This window comes from Bos javanicus, chromosome 13 (assembly GCF_032452875.1).
Source record: "Bos javanicus breed banteng chromosome 13, ARS-OSU_banteng_1.0, whole genome shotgun sequence".
Taxonomy (NCBI): Eukaryota; Metazoa; Chordata; class Mammalia; order Artiodactyla; family Bovidae; genus Bos; species Bos javanicus.
The window spans coordinates 72,990,087-73,011,202 of NC_083880.1; the positions used below are offsets into that span (position 1 = coordinate 72,990,087).

The 21,116-nt window shown below is 46.6% G+C and overlaps 1 long non-coding RNA gene and 1 pseudogene across 1 annotated transcript; both read right to left on the reverse strand.

Moving 5' to 3' along the window:
• Positions 1-4,555: 4,555 nt before the first annotated feature.
• LOC133259764 (uncharacterized) lies at positions 4,556-11,667 on the reverse strand. The gene is made up of 2 exons (XR_009740511.1): positions 8,226-11,667; positions 4,556-7,690 (listed from the first exon to the last, which is right to left on the reverse strand). It is a non-coding gene; the product is annotated as an uncharacterized LOC133259764 (long non-coding RNA).
• An 8,770-nt stretch (positions 11,668-20,437) lies between these two features.
• On the reverse strand, positions 20,438-20,555 carry LOC133259997 (U2 spliceosomal RNA; annotated as a pseudogene).
• Positions 20,556-21,116: the final 561 nt, after the last annotated feature.

Genomic DNA, 21,116 nt, shown 5'->3' on the forward strand with positions numbered 1-21,116 from the left:
GGTGGGCAAATAAAACTGGGATAGTCACACCATGGAATATTATACAGCAGTGAAATTGAATGACCTTCAGACAACAACACAGATCTATCTCACAAACAATGCTAAATAAGTCGCAGAAAACTACATACACGATGACTCAAATCTAGAATGTATAATGAAAGCAACACCCAGACTATGCATATTTAGACAAACAGGCATCAGTAGAAAAATAGCAAGGGAAATGTTTGAGAAGAATGGTTATCTCGGGGGAATGGGGAAGGAGAGGAGGAGGGGAGGAGCATACAGGTATTTTCAGGTTATTGGCGATGGTCCAGTACTTGGTGGGATGGTGGTTCTGTTTCATTTCATTATAGAAGAAATACAGTAACAATACATAAGGGAGAAAGAGAGGGGTAGGAGAGTGCAGGACAATGGGCCAGAGCGAGGCAAGGACCAGACCTCACGGGACCTGTTGGATTTGGTGAGGGTTTGGTCTTTTTTCCCCCAAGAGCACTGGAAAATCAATGGAGGTTTTTAAGTGGAGGCAAGATAGGATGAAACTTTTATGTGGAAGAAACATTCTCCAGCAGCTCCTCAAAGTGTGGTCCTGAAATCATTAGCATCGTTATCACCTAGGAGTCTATCTGAACCGCAGACTCTCAGACCCCATTATAGCCCTCTGGAACTGGAATTTGTACTTGAATTTCATCCCCCATGTGGTTACTATGCAGCTGGAGGGGAAGCCCAGGCTTGCTGCTGTGAAGGGAAGGCACTGCAGAGGCGCCAGAGGAGGAAGGAGGTGGCTGCAGTTATCTGAGTAGAGATGGCTGTGACCGTGGGGAAGTCACATTTAGGGGGTAGAATCAACGAGGCTTGGGTTGAATTGTATGTGACAGTGAGGGCGAGAGTGAGTCAAAAATGACCCTTTTTTGACTCACTATCACCCTAGAACCTCCCTGGCAGTCTAGTGGTTAAGACTCTGGGCTCCCAAAGCAGGGAGCACAGGTTATCTTACCTGATTAGGGAACTGTGATCCCACATGCCACACAGTGCAGTCAAAAGGTGTTTTTAAATAAATAAAACACATTTACTAGTGGAAAGAAAGAGTAAAACAACTGTCTCAAATAAAAGTGGGAAAAAAAAAAAATCCTTCTGATGCATTGCTGAAGCCAGAGGAGTTTTCTGTAAGACCCTTTCCTGGCTTCTCATGTCACTTAGAGTACACAATAATGGCTCCTGTTTACTGAGACATACTTGGAGTCAGGTACTCTGGGAAGCAGTTCGTAAGCACCATCCCATTTAATGTCCACAGCAATTCTGTGAAGTAGGATCAGATCCCATTTTACAATGAGAACACTGAGGCTCAGAAAAAGGAAGAGCCTGCTTGGCACACGTGTCGTGTGTGGGGGAGCTAGGATTTGAATTTGAATCTGATTCTAGAACCTTCACTCTGTGCCTTATTACTGTCTCCCCATCCCCTGTATGACAATCCAGTCCCTCTCCAATGTCAGTCTCATCACTTCCCGGCACGTTTCCCAAACACTAGTCAATCTGGATGGCTTTCTGGCCAGTGAAAGTTGACCCAGTTCTTTGCTCTTCCTCCCACTGTCCGATGGAATCTGATTTTCCTCCTTCTGTCCCTGAGCTGGGCTGAGCGACTTGTTTGATAGAACGTGATGGATGTGACATTCCTGGACGTTGAACCTAGATCAGAAGAAGCCTTGAAGCTTCCACTGGGGCCTAGTGAACATTCTTTCTGGAAGCCCCGAGTCACTGTGTAGGAAGTCCAACTGCCTTGAGACCATCACACTAAAGAATCCTGTATAATCACTTCAGTCCACCAGCCTTTTCACTGTCTCCACCAAGAAACCAAATACACTGGCGGAGCCACCCTGCCGGCCAGAAGAGCTGCCGGCTGAATCTGTGACTTCAGTCGTGCTGTGTGGAACAGAAGAATTACCCCGCCGACCCTGGGCCTGGGGTCCTGCCCTGCACAATTGTGGTTTATAATAACTGGCTGTTATTCTGAGCCTCTGAGTCTTGGGGTGGATTATTAGGCAGCCGTAGATAACAGAAGTGCTGGCCCACTCCAGCCCCCCGGGTCTCTGCGCTTAGTTTACTCCACCCTGACATCTGGAAAAGCCTTCTCCTGGATCCTGGAAATTATCAAGATTATGCTTTCCATTCAGGTCAGATGCAGAGGGAAATTATCGGCCTATATGCTGCATTTATATCTCCTGTTTGCCCTTCCAGACCCATTTCCTGCCCTTCTTATTGCTGCTCTGTGCCAGGCAGCCTGACCACCAGCAGGCTCTCTTGCCCTCTGACTTCTGGTTGGATTTGGTCAATAGGGGGCACCACTAGGAGATCAGAAGGTGGGAGGAGGGAGAAGTCAGGATGTTTATTCCCTCTTTTCTGCCCTTTGCACAGTCCCTGGGTCAGCTCTGTCTCTCTACCAGGGTCCAGGCTTCCAGCAGGTGGCCCTCTCCACACCATTCCCTCTCCAGGTTCCCTCCTGCCCCTTGGGCTACTGCACTGGCCTTTATTGATTTCCCGAAACTCTGCTTTCTGGGTTAGGGTCCCCCGCCTGCCCCTCCCCCGGCCTTCCCCCACCCCAGCCTGGGCCCCAGAGCTTGAGATAAGAGTCAGACACGAGTAGTTTGGGAAGGCATCCTGGGAAGCACGGGAAGGGGAGGGCAGAAGTGAGACAGGATGTGAGAGAAGCTGAAACTTCTGGGCAATTTACCAGACAGGACACCTGGAGCTCAGCCCCTCAGGGGACCTCGGAGATTACATAGATGTGTCCCAGAGGTAACTCAGCTGAGGAGTGAGGAAGCTGCTGGGTTTATCCACCCACTGCCTGCTGTCATTGTTGGGAGGGTTGCTCCAAGATGTTAAGTTCCTGGTTCTTTTAGCTCGCTCAGGACACTGGCTAAGCTTACCCCGAGTTAGAAAACACCAGCAGGGGGAGAGTGGGGAGGGAGGAGGGGGTCGCCCACGCGCGAGAGGTGCTGACTCAGGTGTTAGCAGCAAGTAGCTTCTGGCACATGGAGGTGATGGTGAGGGCATATGGGCAGGGTACTGACAGCTATGCCTACCTGCTGCTGCTGCTGCTAAGTCACTTCAATCGTGTCCGACTCTGTGCGACTCCAGAGACAGCAGCCCACCAGGCTCCTCTGTCTCTGGGATTCTCCAGGCAAGAACACTGGAGTGGGTTGCCATTTCCTTCTCCAATGCATGAAAGTGAAAAGTGAAAGTGAAGTCGCTCAGTCGTGTCTGACTCTTAGCGACCCCGTGGACTGCAGCCTACCAGGCTCCTCCATCCATGGGATTTTCCAGGCAAGAGTACTGGAGTGGGGTGCCATTGCCTTCTCCGATGCCTACCTACCTCTTTGTAAATAATTCCTTTTTACAAATTTTGTATTTTTTCAGCTTTACTGAGTATAATTGACAAACTGGTAAGATATTTAAAGTGTATGATGCAATGATTTGATATACATATCCATCATGAAAGGATTTCTCCCCATTAAGTTAATAATACATCCATCACCTCACATATTTACCTCTTTTTGTATGTGTGAGAACGTTTAAACTCTGTTCTCTTAGCAAATGTCAGCCGTACAACAGAATGATCAACTAAAGTCACCGTATTATACATCGGATCCTCCGACCTTATTCATCTTGTTGTATAGTCACTAAGTCATGTCCTACTCTTTGTGACCTCATGGACTGTAGACCGTCAGGTTCCTCTGTCCATGGGATTTCCCAGGCACAAATACTGGAACAGGTTATCATTTCCTCCTCCAGGGCTCTTCCCTATCCAGGGATCAAACACACGTCTCCTGCATTGTCAGGCGGATTCTCTTCCACTGAGCCATCAGGGAAGCCTCATTCATCTTATAACTGAATGGAAATAATTCTTCTATTAAAGTTTCCTCAATTGTTCAATTTGGGTGTATCACCTGGTTCCTGCCAGAACCCTCAGTAATACAGGCTGGTGATGAATCTATCCATATTAGTACACAGTGGGCCAATGTCTACAGAGTTGGAGGAAGGATGGAGAGAGATACTCTCCCCCAAATTCATTATCCATAAGATTCATCATTCATGTGTGAAGAAAAGCAAGATCTATTCTCAAACATGCAGGAACTGTAACTCTCACATACCCTTCCTAAAAAATCTAGTTCAAGATTTAATTCCAGCTAACAACACCACCAAAAAAAAAAAAAAGAAAGAAAGAAAGAAAAGAAAATGCAGAATTAATGAATAAGAATATCCCAATCTGAACCAATCCTGGTCAGGGGGTATTATCTCCAGTTAAAGAATTAAGTTGTGGGTAACTTAGAACTACAGCACTAAATGTAACTGTCAAAGTTGTAAAGAGGAAAAGTAACATAATGAAAAAAAATCTGATGTTCAAGGCCAGTGTCTTAGAGTTAAGGTAGCTACTGTAACACACAGACTGTTACAAATACCTGGTAAATAGACTAGAAGAGTTCTTTCTCATGTAACAGTTCTGGGTGGGCGGAAACTCTCCATTCAGTACTTCTGGAACTCAGGCTGAATCTACAACATGTGGGTCTCAAAGTCACCCTGGGGGTCATCTTTATTAAGGAGTCCTGGGAATTTTGAGGGGCCAGGCTCAGAAGCGGCACACAATGCTTCAGTCCACGCTCAGTCCCCACCCCTGCGACTGGGTCCTGTGGTCACACTGAATTGCAGGGGAGACGTAGGGAAACGTAGTCCAGTTTGGGAAGGAATGGAGAGCCAGGATGTGGGTGAGCCTCTAGCCGTCTCTGCTGGGTTGGGAACGCATCTTCCTGGAGGGAGCACCTTTGCTCCCCTTCCCGTAAGACTTGTCATCATCTTCCACATATCGAAGAGTCACGTGACCTTGTCTAACCTCACCAGCCAGCTGGACAGTCTTCAAAGGCAGGACAGTTCCAGTTTCTCCAAAGTCTCCAGCCCTGACGCAGGGCCTGCTGGAGAGTAGGAACTTGTTATATGTTGGTGCAAAGATGAAAGGGAAGTTTCAGGTCATTATTCACAAGCTCCTGAGATACACAAAGCTCTCTGCTGAGTGTGACCTGTGTCCAGTCCTATGAAGAGTTCAAGCTGCCTTGGTTAAGGGAGGGCAAGTCAAAGCACAAGCAAAAGGACTTCAACCCACAGGCAAATTAATCCCTCCCCACGCCACTCCCTCATAAAAATACGTGTCACAGTAATAGCTCCCATTTAATGAGTACCTATTATGTGCTGGTCATTGCGGGAAGCCATGTGGCTTGATCTCATCAAATCCTCCCAGCAGCCCGATGAGGTAAGTGATTAGTTCCCATTTTCTGGGGCAGAAACCAAGGCTCAAAGCGGTGAGAGAGGAAGCTGGAGTTTGAGCGTGAACATGCTAGGCCTCAGCCTGTGCTCTTGCCCTCTGTCGGCACCCCGAAGAAAGCGGGGCTGGCTGGGCGACAGCCAGGTCTGGAAGAGCCCTAGGTGGGCAGGTGGGAGCCCAGGGTTGGCATCCCAGCCCTGCATCGGGCTCTGTCTGTGTGACTGAGAGTGGGTCACCTCATTCATTCAGCACATAGTTCCCTGGCTGGCTCTGTGCCAGACACAGGATGTAGAGAGAGAAAAAAAACAAACCATTCTTGAGTTGGTTTCCTCACAGTGAAGCAGGATAGCTGGGGCTATTGGTTTGACACAACATGATAAAGGTCATCAAGTATTTCTTCCTCTTCGGCTCTGTTGTCTTCCTCTGAGAAACTTCAAGCAAGGGATCCAGACCTCAATGGTTGCAAACTCAAAGGCTGACAGAGCCAGCATGGAATGCAGACGGTCTGGAGTTTCAGGTCCAGTGCTTCCAGCTTTGTGACCTATGACTTGGGCAAATCCTCTCTGAGCCTCAGATTCCTCGTCTGTTGACTGGAGACAATGCATATATACATACCAAGCTCAGAGTTCTGTGTATATTGTTGTTGTTGTTGTTCAGTCGCTCAGTCGTGTCTGACACTTTGCAGCCCCATGGACTGCAGCACACCAGGCTTCCCTGCCCTTCACCATTTCCCAGAGCTTGCTCAAACTCATGTTCATTGAGTCGGTGATGCCATCCAACCATCTGTGTGTGTGTGTTTGTGTGTATACACACATAGCCAATACTCAGGCCACCTGATGTGAAGAGCCTTTCCACTGGAGAGTCTTTTTATTGGAAAAGACCCTGACGCTGGGAAAGACTGAAGGCAAAAGGAGAAGGGGATGACAGAGGATGAGATGGTTAGATAGTATTACTGACTCATTGGACATGAATTTAAGCAAACTCTGGGAGATAGTGGAGAACAGATGAGTCTGGCATGCTATAGTCCATGGGGTTGCAAAGAGTCAGACACAACTTAACTACTGAACAACAACATATATGTATTAAAATATACCTAGCTCATAGGGTTTATATATAATATAGGATTGTGCTGTGCTTAGTCGCTCAGTATGTCCAATTATTTGCAACCCCATGAACTGTAGCCTGCCAGGCTCCTCTGTCCATGGAATTCTCCAGACAAGAATACTAGAGTGGGTAGCCATCCCCTTCTCCAGGGGATCTTCCCAACCCAGGGATTGAACTCAGGTCTCCCACATTGCAGGCAGATTCTTTACTGTCTGAGCCACCAAGGAAGCCCAAAACTGCAACTTTAATGTTCAAAATATGCTCAAATAGCTCCTGATTTTAAAGACTCTGTATGAGCTAAAGAAAATGTCTGGAGGCCAGATTTTGTCCCTGGCCCTGTGGATTCTGTAACAGCTAAGTTCTCTGCTGATTCTCATCTTCTAGGATCTCTGAATAGGAAGGAGGATGACAAGGAAGGGGTTACCCCCAACTCAAGTTTACAGGATTAGGCTCAGAGGCACCCAACAGAAAATCCTAAAATTATAGTGGCCAAAAGAAGAAAGAAGAAGTCCAAAGGTGGGCAATGCAGGCTGGTATGGCAACTCCATGAAAACGGTTTCTTCCATCTCTAGCAAGTGGCCTCTTTCCTCATTGCCCAGTACGGCTGCTGGGGCACTGGCCATCACATCTGCAGCCCAGAGAGCAGAGTGGCAGAAGACCATTTCTCTTATAAAGATAGTTCCTGACTTGCTCACAACACTACTATTTATATAGTCACATGGCCATATCTAATTGCAAAAGACACTGGAAAATACCTTGGAGCTAGGAACAAGATAGCTACCTAGAAAAGAGATTGTTACTGAAGAAGAAGAAGATAGTAGATATTAGAAGGCAAATTACCTAGTGTGTGAGGAGGGCATGTGATTAGCTGGAGAGGATATTACCAGGCAATTAGCCTTTGCCGCCCACGTGACCTCTTTTGCCTCATGTCTTTGAGCCTCTTTCTGACTCCAAGAAGAAAATTAGAGAACCAGAGAGAGGCCAAATGAATAGAATGACAGCAATAGCTTACCAAGGACCTGCTATATTCCCGGCCCTTGCTGAGCCTTGCAAGAACATCCTCTCAGATCATTCTCTCTCTCCCGAGAGGCAGCCTTCTGCTTCAGAGCGGAGGGGTCATGTCCTGCCTGTGCCAGCTGTGGTAGGAGAAATCCAGTCATCCCACAGACAGTTACTAACCAGCTTTTCCAGTTTTATCTGCTCTGCATCTTGGCTTTTGGAGATTCCCGGTTCCTCCAACCCCTGAGCCTTCCTGAGGATCTTAAATTGTCTTGTGTCCTGATGAAAGTGAAAGTGTTAGTCACTCAGTCATGTCTGACTCCTTGTGACCCTCCTGGACTGTAGCCCACCCAGGCTCCTCTGTCCACGGAATTCTCCAGGCAAGAATACTGGAGTGGGTAGCCATTCCCTTCTCCAGGGGATCTTCCTGACCCAGGGATCAAACCCAGGTCTCCCGCATTGCAGGGAGACTCTTTACTATCTGAGCCACCTGGCTCCCCCTAAATTGTCAGGTTTTAACCTCTCAGGTTTCTTAAATCGGTCCCCACTCAGCATCTGCTTTCCAGCTTCCAGAATGTGGTTGACTCTCCAGATCTGCTGTCATGGCCTCACATGGTCTCTCTGTCCCAGTGGATAAGTGTGTATTTTTTTTTTAATGCCTTTATGTCATTATACTGGAACTCCAGAGAACAGTGAAGGTAAGTATGTGTGCCATGTTTAACTGGCAACCTCCAGCCTGCATCCTTGACTCGGGCAGCCCTCCGCGTTCAGAAGGATTCCACTGCATTTCCATCCCACTCCTCTTCCTCCTTACCAGTTCCAGGAGCCTGTTGGACCTGCAGCACATGGGGCTGTCTTTCTCCCGCTGAGCCTGGTTCTGCTTATCTCCTGCTTCTACAGCCCCAGATCCGTTTCTCAAGGTCAGAGCTCTTGCCTCTTTCTTCTTTGCCCTCAGACAAGTCTGGGCAAGCCCATGGCAGGTAGCTCTGAGTATCTGGTGTGGCTCATTCCTGAGAGGTCAGGTGTAGGCCTTCAAGAATTAAAATTCAAAGCTGGAGATGAAAGCTAGCCATTTCTAAATCGGAACAGCAGAGAAAATCTCTCCCTAAGGGTATATCCTTAGTGTGATTACAATGGAATCCAAAGTCAAAAACCTGATTAGAGTGCACTCCTCCTTGTAAACCCCTTAGGAAAGTGCTATCCTAAAGGAAATCAGTTCTGAATATTCATTGGAAGGACTGATGCTGAAGGTGAAACTCCAGTACTTTGGCCATCTGATGCAAAGAACTGACCCATTGGAAAAGACCCTGATTCTGAGAAAGATTGAAGGCAGGAGGAGAAGGGGATGACAGAAGATGAGATGGTTGGATGCCATCACCAACTCTATGGACATGAGTTTGAGTAGGCTCCAGGAGTTGGTGATGGGCAGGAAAGCCTGGCGTGCTGCAGTCCATGGGGTCGCAAAGCGTCAGACAGACTGAGTGACTGAACTGAACTAACGGTACACACTGTTGCTGGGTGCAATTGACCTGGCCAGCACCTCCTCCAGGGTTTCCTCCCATGTCTTGGTTAAGCGCCCACAGGAGATCCCAGTTTGGGTTCAGAAGCCATGTTGTATCAATGTCTCCAAACCCCCGAGTCCCCTCTGCGGGCCGTGATGCTCATGATACTCGTAAGATAAGAGGCACACAGTCCTCAAGAACTAAGTGAGCATCCATCCCTTCTGTTGGGCTTGAGGAGTGTTCTGGGATGCAGGAGTTGGCTGTGGAATCCAGGGCAGTACCAGGGTAACCCAGACTCTGGGCACCCTGCGAGAACACCTGTGGCAGCAGGTTTGCTCCTCAGATGCCATCCAGGGTGTGTACTTGTTGCATATGCAGCTTAAAATAGTTATTTCCTGTTTCCCACCCACCCCACCCCACTTTGCCCAGCAAGGCAGATGGTGGAGTGGTTCAGAGAGTGGGCTCTTGAACTGGAATGCCTGGGTTGAAACCCGAGCACCAACACCAGCTGTGAAACAAGTCATTTCACCTCTTTCTGCCTTGGTTTCCTCATCCATAAAATGGGGAGACAAAGCACAAATTCTACCCCGTAGGGTTACTGTAAGGATTAATGCATGTAAAGCACTTCAAATGTCTTCTACATTCCTTGCCTAAAATCCCTTACCTAAAATACCAATATCTCAGGGTCCTCGCACATTTTGGGATTTGGGGAGTTTTGGAGTTTTAGAAAGCATATGTCGTAGGTTATATTAAGATACTAGTGGGAGGGATAAATTAGGAGTTTGGGATTAACATACACACTTGTTGTTTTAGTCACTAAGTCATGTCTGACTCTTTTGCGACCCCACAGACTGTAGCCCAGCAGGCTTCTCTGTCCATGGGATTTCCCAGGCAAGAATACCAGAGTGGGTCGCTGCTTTCTTCTCCAGGGGATCTTCTCCACCCAAGGATTGAACCTGAGTCTCCTGCATTGGCAAGTGGATTCTCTTCCACCAAGCCACCTGGGAAGCCCAACATATACATACTACTATATAAAACATAGATAACCGACAAGGACCTACTGGATTGCACAGGGCACTGTACTCAGTATTTTGTAGTAACACATATGGGGAAAGAATCTGAAAAAGAATAGATATATGTATACATGTAATTGAACCACTTTGCTGTACACCTGCAACTAATACATTGTAAATTAACTATACCTCAAAATAAAAAAAAATTTTTAAAGATACTAGTGGGGAACTGGGTGAGCATGCCATAATTAAACACATTAATATCTCTGCAGAGTAACATCAATATTCATACAACTGTTCAGGTTGGGTTTTTACCACCAGAGGAGTTTTGGTCCTAACCTTAAATTATTTTGCTCACAACTTTTTTGGCTCCCAGACTGCAGGTAGGGGATTGTAGGCCTCTGTAAGGGTTTTTGTTATTAGTGTTTAATGAACATTCAGTGTCACGGCCATGTAATCACTTCTTGACTACAACTCAGAGCTTTCACGCTCAAGGCTCTTCTGGGTTCACGGGGTTTTCGGCACCAACAGCTCTGAACAACCTTCAGAGGCAGAGCGGACTCTCCTCTCCTCTCTCTACCCAGGCCCTCAGCTTAGTGGTTTCCCTCTCTGCCCTTCAATATGCTGGTGGGGTGTGGATGCAAATTCAAGTCTTCAAGAGCCTTCTCCAGGGAGCCAGCTGGCCCACAACAGGAGGGGGGTGGATAAGCCACGAGAAAATGTTGTTTCTGGCAAAGCTGCCATGGGTTTCAGGCAGGAGTCTGGTCTGGGCAGGAGAGATCATGGAGCCAGAGAAGGATTTACAGCTTCTCCACAGCCCCTGGGCGTCCACAAACATCTCTAGGGCGGATGCAGCCACACTTGCTGGAAGGCGTGGGGAAGGGATACTGGGAAGTTTCCTCAGGTGAGCCTCCAGAAAACACGTGTGTGACAGGTGCTCAAGACATTAGGGGGGCCTCCCAGGTGGTAAAGGATCCACCTGCCAATACAGGAGATGCGGGTTCAGTCCCAGGGTTGGGATGATCTCCTGGAGAAGAAAATGGCAACCCACTCCTATATTCTCACCTGGGAAGTCCCATGAACAGAGGAGCCTGGCGGGCTACAGTCCATGGGGTCACAAAGGGTCAGACACAACTTAGCGACTAAATAGCAACAACAAGGTATTAGGGAGTTAGAATGACTGTTGCAGGGGGCAAAGCCCCCACCCCAGCACGGCCCCTAAGAGAGGCCTCATCTGGACAACCCTGTCCACACCTCACAGAGCTCCCTCCCCCGCTGCCTGCTTGCCCAGGCATTCCTGGCACAGCTTTCTCAATATGGGACTTTATTTTGCAAATTCATTTCTTTTGGGATTTGTCTGGGAGGGAAAATTCGTTCCTGCGTTCCTATATCTTGTCAGTGGAGCTTAGGCAATCAAAGACATGAGCCCTTTTCCAAGACTGGGAGAAGAGGGTAATTGGACTCAAACTTCTATACCACAAATGTGGACCCAGCTCCTCAGTCCACCTGTCCAAGACTTCTAAGCCTTATGCCAACTGGAGTCACAGAGGAGCCAGGGTTTCCCCTCCTGTTTTCATCCCCTTCACCATCTGGGGTGCCCCCTTTCCCTCTCGGCCACTTAACTCCCCCTCCACCTCAAAAGGACCTGAGACTTGGAACAGTCCCTCTGCTCACTTCCTAAGAAAGAATCCCCGCTCCCCGCCGCCCCCCGCAAGGAAGAACCCTGGAGTAGGTGTTAGGAGAATTCAGTCCAAGTTTCAGCTCTGCCCATCACACACACTGTGACCTGGTCCCTTATCCCCTCCATGCCTCAATATCCCCATATACTGGAGGGAGAGATTGAATTTGAGCAGAAGTTATAAAATCAAATAGCCGGAGAAACCAGGCAGATGGAGAGCAAGGATCAGGTGAGCTTAGAAAACGCCAGCCCAGCTGAAGGGGACAACAGCTACCAAAGTCCAGCTCCTCAATGCCGTGTAGAAGAGAAAGCCCCATGTTGTGAGATTTCTGATTCTTCAAGAGAAGATGTATTAGTCAGGATAAGCTGCTGTAACAAACAATCCCAAAGCACATTGCCCTAATATTGTAAAGTTGGTATTTCCTGTTCCCACCATAGTCCAGTGTGGGCCAGCGGGGGGCTCCCCACAGCCATGGAGGGGCCCCGTGCCTTTCGTCTGGTGGCTCTGCCATCTCCTCAGGCCTAGGGGCTTCCCCTGGATCTTCCCCACCTGCCCCACAGACCCAGAAAAGAGTCTGGAGGGTGGGGAGGGAGGAAGTGGGCAGGAAGTAGGACATATTGTTAATACTTCTGCCCAAATTCCACTGGCTACAGTGTAGTCACATGGTCCACATAACCAAGAGTGAGGCTGGGAAATTGAGTCTTGCTCTGTTCAGGGCAATGGCACCCCACTCCAGTACTCTTGCCTGGAAAATCCCATGGACGGAGGAGCGTGGTAGGCTGCAGTCCATGGAGTCGCTAAGAGTTGGACATGACTGAGCGACTTCACTTTTCACTTTCACACATTGGAGAAGGAAATGGCAACCCACTCCAGTGTTCTTGCCTGGAGAATCCCAGGGATGGGGGAGCCTGGTGGGCTGCCGTCTATGGGGTCACACAGAGTCGGACATGACTGAAGTGACTTAGCAGCAGCAGCAGCTGTTCAGGGAAAAATAGGGTGTAGGTTTGATGAAAGGCAGACTTTTGGTGAAAGTCTCTGACACAAGGTGAAAATCTGGATTATATGTGAAATTTTCTAATTCTTAAATATTGGCAAGTCATTAAATTTTTACAAAAGATATTACTTGGATTAAACAAAGCCTTCTTATGAATAGTACAGCCCTCATGCTATGTCTGTGACCACTAGTTAGAGGGTCTCATCTTGCCCAAATGATCCTACATGGATGGGCCATGGATTGGTGAGGCAGCTGTTTTCAATTACTCACTTACACGTTCACACAGTCATTCAACAAACATTTATTCAACTACTCCATGCCAGACATTGTGATAGGCAGTGAGGACACAAGAAGAACAAAAAACCTCTTTCCTTCCTTTGAAGAGTTCACAGTTGTTTTTACCCCTGGGTAGAAAATAGTGTTCAATTTTTTAAATGAAATTTTAGACTTATTTGACATAGTGCTACATTTTAGCAGAGGAGCATCCCTTAACAGGAAAAAATGACTTCCTAGGGGGAATTCTGGGTTAAGGACTAATAGGGAGAGCAGTAGATAGTGTCAGGAGCCCTGATTGGAAAGTTTGTCCCCTCCAAGCTTTACCATTCAGCATGAGCATGGGCTCAGGCAAGTGGGTTGTCCTAGCTGAGCCTCAGTCTCCACCTCCGTGAAATGGGGATGATAGTACCTATCTTACAGGGCATCTGGGAAACAAGAGAAGGAGTCAGCAAAGCTGAGCGTGGTGCCTGGCACACGGCAGATACATTACCCCTTGTTTCCTGGTGGCCATGGTGGTGAGCCAGGGGTGATTAGTTTGGGACAGCAGTGTCCCAGCATCTCATTTAATTCCCAGTCAGCATTTACTGGGTGTGACCCTGGGCCAGGTCCTATACTGGGTGCTGGGGACACAAGGTGAGAAAGGGCTGGCCCACCGAGAGGAACTCATGATCTAAAGGCAGCTGCCTTCTGACCTCACCCATCACAGGTATGTGCCCTTCATCACCTCAAATCAAAAGGCAGATGGGAGGGCAGGATGCTTGGTCCAGAGTTACTTTACCAACAAGCATGTTGGTCATCTTGGTTGACATCAGCAAAGAACTATTAGCAGAAGGCTTGGAAGGACCCCAGGGGACTGGGATGGGGATGGGGGCTTGAGGTGGACTCAGGCTGGAGAGACAAAGGGTTTCCTTAGGTACCAGTTCACAAAGAGAGCCCTGCACAGATTTTGAAAACTTCCAGTTACCAAAAGGGAAACGTGTGGGGAGAGAGATAAATCAGGAGCTGGGGACTGACACATAGGCATTAATATATATAAAATAGATAACCACTCATAACCTAGTCCACTCCAGTACTCTTGCCTGGAAAATCCCATGGACAGGGGAGCCTGGAAGACTGAAGTCCATGGGGTCACTGAGGGTCGGACACAACTGAGTGACTTCACTTTCACTTTTCACTTTCATGTATTGGAGAAGGAAATGGCAACCCACTCCAGTGTTCTTGCCTGGAGAATCCCAGGAACGGGGGAGACTGGTGGGCCGCCATCTATGGGGTTGCCCAGAGTCGGACACGACTGAAGTGACTAGCAGCAGCAGCATAACCTACTGCAGAGCACAGGAAACTCTACTCAGTATTCTGTAATAACCTATACGGGAAGAGAATCTGAAAAAGAATGGACATATGAATAACTGAACCGCTTAGCTGTATACCTGAAACTAACACAACATTGTAAATCAACTATACTCCAATACAAAATAAAAATTAAAACAAACTAGCAAACAAACAAAAACCAAAGAGAGCTTTGTGACTTGATGCTGTCCCTAGGGCCAGAAAGCTTCCTCTAATCTAAGGTTGTCTACAGTCTTCCAGCCAGCCCTGCGCGGGGAGGGGCAGTCACAAGACTCAGCTGCGAACATGGACTGAAGAAGCAGAGAGATGGTTCCAGTCTGTCCAATGCTATCCAGCTGCTAAAGAGTGGCCCAGAGATTCGAATCTAGGTTTGCAGTCTTTTTCTACACTTCACAACAGTGCCAGGGAGAGAGATTTCTGCCGTAGGGCTCAGATGACCTTCTCTGGGGGTTCCTGATCAGCTGCCCCAGGATGGAGGGAGGGAAGCCAGCCAGCGAGGGCTCTGAAGGGGTCTGGCAAGAGATAAATTTCTCTGTCTGAGGCCTGAGGCTGTCTGGAAAGCTAGAGTTCCTCCCTCCCTTCCCTGATGATTGCCAGTTCTGACTGTTACAGGTCACTTCGGCCTTCCGAATCTATGGTTCTACTATGCACCAGGCTCTGCTCAAAGCACACTGAGGGTACCGGGTGAGCTAGACAGACAGACGCGGACTCCAGCTTCACGGGGCAGCTAACCTATTCTGGAGGCCTCATGGAGCAAGAAATGCTTGAACGCAGATGGACAAGATAAGAAGCTGTACGCCACATTCAACAGGAGTGGGCAGGGCAGAGGCTCCATCCTGGGATGAGGCAGAAATGAATTTACCAGGCTTACCTTGAAGCTCCGAAGCTTAAACTCTAGAGTCCCTCACTTGCCAGATGCCTTCCAGTGATCTGGGAGGGGCCCAAGCAGGACACATTCAGGGTCACATGCTGATGCAGAGTTTGCCAAAGTAAGCTAGTTTAACTGCGGATGATGAAGAATGTTGCCTCTTTACTCCTTGACATTCCCCTTGGTCATACTTCCCCTCATTTGGGTGTCACAGCCACGGCGGTGACATTTTTGGGGATCTAGCTAAGGGGAAGCTGTCATGGAATGCCACATCGATGAAAAATAAAACTCAAAGTATATCACTGCTAAGAGGACATTTGCAACAAACTGCTTAATAGGCAGCATCTTAGTCAAAGGGTTTTTAAGATGCATGATCAAGGAAATAGGAAAAGTCCTGAAACCTTACAGCTCCCCTATGAAAGAAACTTATACATGTTTTTCTAAATTTGACAACAGTCCTAAAAATTTATGACCTCATTTATAATGAGTTGTGAAGCTGGGAAGAAACTTCTCTAAACTATCAACAATTAAAAAAAAAAATCTTTTGGTCAACTGTGCTAGAGAAAAGACAAAACGCTCTTATTTTCTCTAAAGAAAATGACACTAAAAAATCAATGTCATATGAAGAGGTGATCCTAAAAGCATACAGCCAAAACTTAGGAATAAAAAAAAATTTTATGGATGTATATCAGGCAATAAATATAAACATTATTATTTTTCTAGATATTGTCTAGGGTCTATCAGCTTGTTTAAAAATATTCATCTATTTGGTTCACTGGGTCATAGTTGCAGGACACAGGAACTCTTAGTTGTAGCATATGAACCCTTTGGGGCATGTGGGATCTAGTTCCCTGCCTGGGGATCAAACCTGGGCTGTCTGCATTGGGAGCACAGAGTTTTAGCCACTGGATCACCAGGGAAGTCCCTGTTTATCATCTTCTAAAAATTTGTTGTGATTCTGTTTCTTGTTCTAAATATTCACATTCTTATCTGATTTTGTCTTCTTTTTTCTTAAAGAAGGTCTCCCAGCTTTATAAGTTTCAGGTCCACAAAACCTGGCTATCCTCTTATGGAGAGGGTAAGGCATGTGCAAAGGCCCAGTGGCAGCGGGTGGGAGCTGGGCTGTGATCGGGAAATAGAATCACAGAGAAGACCGGAAGAAGGGAGGGGAGCGTACTGCCTGTAACCCCGACTTGACTTCTCACTGCCTGTGCAGCCAAAGATGGGAGAGAGCCTTTGGACCCTGATCCAAAGAGACCAAGGCCAAAGAAAGGACCTCATAAGTCATTTCCTCCCCCTCCTACCAGTGTAGGGATCCTCTTCTTGACAGTGGCTTGCTGAGCCTTAGCTGTACACACTTCCTGAGTTGGGGAGCTCACTTCCTCCCCCAAATGTGATACTACCACAGGTCAAAACTCTGGTTGTTAAACTTGCTTCAAGTTGACCCCTGTCTGTGCTTCCTTTTTGGGTTGTCTTCTTCCCTAGTGTGCCCAGAAGTAACTGGTCGCTTCTTCTCATTTCATAATAGCACTGCAGACATGTGAGACCAGTGTACAAGTTTGTTCCTGCCCAGGATTACCTGGCTTCCTTCAGAGATTCTTCCTATGACTTGACCTCTTTGGATTTTCCCACCCATTATGTAAAAGATTTCTAACCACACATACATATGTGATGATGATGATAATAGCTGACACACCTTGAATGCTTACTGTGTACTAGGCTCTGTGCTGGGTGTTGTTCGTGCTTAATCTTTATGACAATCCTGGGAAATAGGCACAGCTATGAAGCCCATTTTACAGATGAGGAAACCGAGGCTCAAAGTAACTAACCTTTCCAGGTTATATAACATATAAGTGGTATAATCTCTAACTTTAGAGCTCATGCTTTTAATCCCCACAAGTAGTAGCTGGAAGTAGGGAATTCTAATTTGTGTAATATGAGAATAATATTGATTGGGCTTTCCTGGTGGCTCAGCTCATAAAGAATCTGCCTGCAATGCGGGAGACCTGGGTTTGATCCCTGGGTTGAGAAGATCCCCTGGAGAAGGTAAAGGCTGCCCACTCCAGTATTCTGGCCTGGAGAATTCCATGGACAGTACAGTCCATGGGGTCACAAAGAGTCGGACATGACTGAGCGACTTTCACTTCACATAATCAATGTAGGTCGTTTCATCAGGAAGCTCTGACAGTTTACAGTTGTACAAGTGTCAAGTAACTAAACTGTAAAATACACAATCCCAAACTTGACAGAACTGAAGGCAGAAATAGAATCTAGAGCAGTTGAAGATTTATAAAGTATTTCTTTAAATTATAATTATGGTAGAAGACACATAAAAAATGTACCATATTAACCATTTAAAGTGTATAATTTTATAGTATTATGTATATTTACATTTTTTCTAAATGATTTCCAAAGTTTTTCACATTGTAGAGCAGAAATTCAATTCATTAGACAACTTCCCTTTTCCCCTCCCTCAGCCCTGGGCCATCATCCTTCTACTTTCTTTTTTTTTTTTTTGACATACATTTTATTTTGTTGAAGTATAGTCAATTTACAATGTTGTATTAATTACTGCTGTACAGCAAAGTGATTCAGGCATACACAGACACACACACATCTTTTTCCATATTCTTTTCCATTATGGTTTATCCCAGGGTATTGAATACTGTTCCCTGTGCTATACTGTAGGACCTTGTTGTTTATTCATCCTGTATGTAATAGTTTGCATCTGCTAATGCCCACCCTTCTGCTATGAATCTGACTAGTCTAGGGAACTCATACAAGTAGAATCATATATTTCTTTCTTTTTGTTTTGTTTCACTTAGCATAACGTTTTCAAGTTTCATGTTGTAGCACGTCAGAATCTCTTTTTTAAGGCTAAATAATACACCATTGTATGTAGATATGCATTTTGCGTATTCATTCCTGTGTGTACAAATGTCAGTAGTTGGAGATCTTAATACCTTTTTCTCAGTCATTGATGGGTCAGCTAGTGACGCACCAAACCAGTAGAACCATAATGTGGGGCTTCCACAGTGCTCAGTGGTGAAGAATCTGCCTGCCAATGCAGGAGGCTCCGGTTCAACCCCTGCTCCAGGAAGATCCCACGTGCCTCAGAACACCTAAGCCTGTGCACCACAATGACTGAGTCTGTGCTCTAGAGCCTGGAACCATCACTACTGAGGCCTTCAAGCCACCGCTGAAGCCCACGCACCTAGAGCCTGTGCTCTAGAGCCTGGAACCATCACTACTGAGGCCTTCAAGCCACCTCTGAAGCCCACGCACCTAGAGCCTGTGCTCCACAAGAAAAGCTACCACAATGAGAAGCCCACACACCGCTGCGGCTACTAGAGAAAAACCTGCTCAGCCACAAAAACCCAGCACAGCCAAAAATAAAGTAAAGACACATTAAAAAAATAAGGGACATATAAGGCATCTAGAAAAATGGTATTGATGAAGCCACCTGCAGAGCAGCAATATAGACGCAGACAGAGAACAGACTGTGGGCACAACGAGGGAAGGAGAGCCTGGGGCAAGTGGAGAGCAGCACTGAAACATGTACATCACCGTATGAAAGATGGACAGCAAGTGGCAAGCAGCTGCATGGCGCATGAGCTCAGCCCAGGGCTCTGTGACAACCTAGAGGGCTGGGATGGGGTGGGAGAGGGCAGGGAGGTTCAGGAGGGAGGGGACAGAGGTATACCTATGGCTGATTCATGTTGGCGAATGGCAGAAACCAATATAACATTGCAAAGCAATTATCCTCCGATTAGAAATAAACAAATTAAGTTAAGGAAACATAATGGGGACTTCCCTGGTGGTCCAGTGGCTAAGACTCTACACTCCCAATGCATGGGACCTGGGTTCAATCCCTGGTCAGGGAACTAGATCCTGCATGCCACAACGAAGACACAGCACAGCCAAATAAACAAACAATAATACTTTAAAAACATAATGGTCTAGATAATACCAGCAACTACCTTGAGCTAATTGACACTTATGGTTCATTATAACCAATGACTTCTCTTCAAGTGCATGGGGTACCTTCACCAGGGTAGCCATATGCTCGGCCTTAAGCCAGTCTCACTATATTTCAAAATAGTGAAATCTTACAGAGTGTTCTCTGATCACAGTGAAAGTGAAAGTGAAAGTGAAGTCGCTCAGTCGTGTCCGATTCTTTGCGACCCCACCCTGTAGCCCACCAGGCTCCTCCGTCCATGGAATTCTCCAGGCAAGAATACTGGGGTGGATTGCCATTTCCTTGTCCAGGGGATCTTCCAAACCCAGGGATTGAACCCAGGTCTCCCGCATTGCGGGCAGATGCTTTAACCTCTGAGCCACCAGGGAAGTGGGATGGAATTATATATTAATAACGACATATCTAAGACAAACCTGCATATTTAGAAATTACACATTTATAAATAACTCAAGCATCCAAGAAGAAACAATGAAGAAAATTAAAAATATTTCCAACTAAGTGAAAATGAACGAACAGTATATCATCACCTGTGGGATGAATCAAAAGCAATGTCTAGGAGGATTTTTAGCTTTTAATGCTTGTTTTGGAAAAGAATAAAATTCTGATACTCTGGCCTTTATGGAGAGTCTCTCAAATATCCTCTAATAAATCTCTCCTGTTTGAACAAGCTAGAGCGATTTCGTTTCCAAGGAAGAAATTTGGTTGATCAAGTAATTAGTATCAGGAGTGGGGCCCATGATGATTAACTTTATGTGTTCACTTGGTTGGGCTCTGTTGTCCCGTTGTTTGGTCAAGTATAGATGTTGCTAAAGGTATTTTATTGATGTGATTAACATTTACAACCAATCGGCTTTAAATAAGGAATGCTACCCTCCATAATGTAGATGGGCCTCCTCCAGTGAGCTGAAAGTCCTAAGTGCAAAAAATGAGTTTTTCCAGAGAAGAAGGAAATCTGCTCCAAGACTGTAACATAGACCTTTCTCTCCCTTTCTCTCTCGTGTGTGTGTGTGTGTGTCTTAGTGAGGCATCTAAGATGCCTAATCCTTCCTGATCATCAAGTCCTATTAGCATGATATCATCAGTAAATTGGACCAGCGTGGTACTCATGCGACAGTGAGACAGACACACAGAGCTGGAGGAGTGACCTAATAGTAAAGAAAGGGGTGAAGGTGAGCCACTCTCCCTGCCAATGAAAGAGCCCTGAGTATGATTTTGCTGATTCTGTAACATTGGTAAGTCACTTTCCTTCTCTGGGTCTTAGTTTTCTCATCTGTAAACTGAGAGGGCTGGTTAAGACAACCTCCAAAGACCCTGTTTTTCCTAATCCTGAACTTCTGCCAATGATCAGAGCTTCCTGTCTCGCCGGCTGTGGGATGCTGTCCAACCTACTAATCTCACTCATCCTCAGTCTTCTTCCTTGAGAAATATATTAAACTGATAAGAACAAATACTACACTTGATCTTAGCCAAAAGGCCAAGAAGCGATTCCTTGAGAAATATAGTTAATAACCTACTGTCTCTCAGCATGGCTGTGAACTGAAATGCAGCCCCAAGGCAATAAGCTCCGTGATTAAGGGCACTGGCTTTAGCCGTGGTCCAGACTTGACTCTGAGTCCCAGACCCACCACTGCTTGGCCGAGTGAACACCTTGAGCAACATTCTCCTCTGTCAGCCTCCGTTTCCTTATCTGCTAGATGAAGACAATAGTACCCACCTCACAGGATTGCGTGAGGATGAAATGAGATCCTGGTTGTAAAGTGCTTGTCATATCTTAGGTGTCTGACGAGTTTGGGCCTGTTCTCTGCCTGAATCCGCACCATTATCTTTCAAAACTTCAGTTCCTTCGTATATGAAATGGGATTAGTAAATCCTCATTACAATCACAGGACCGTCACACACAGCTTGAATCCACTCAATGTTCCCGCTAGACAAATACAAGTTTCAATTGTCTTTTCCACTAGGGACACAGGCATAAAAGGACTCTGGGGTAAGAGATGCGTCTAGGTAAAGGACACACACTCGGCTTCCTTAAGCACTAAGGGGGCCA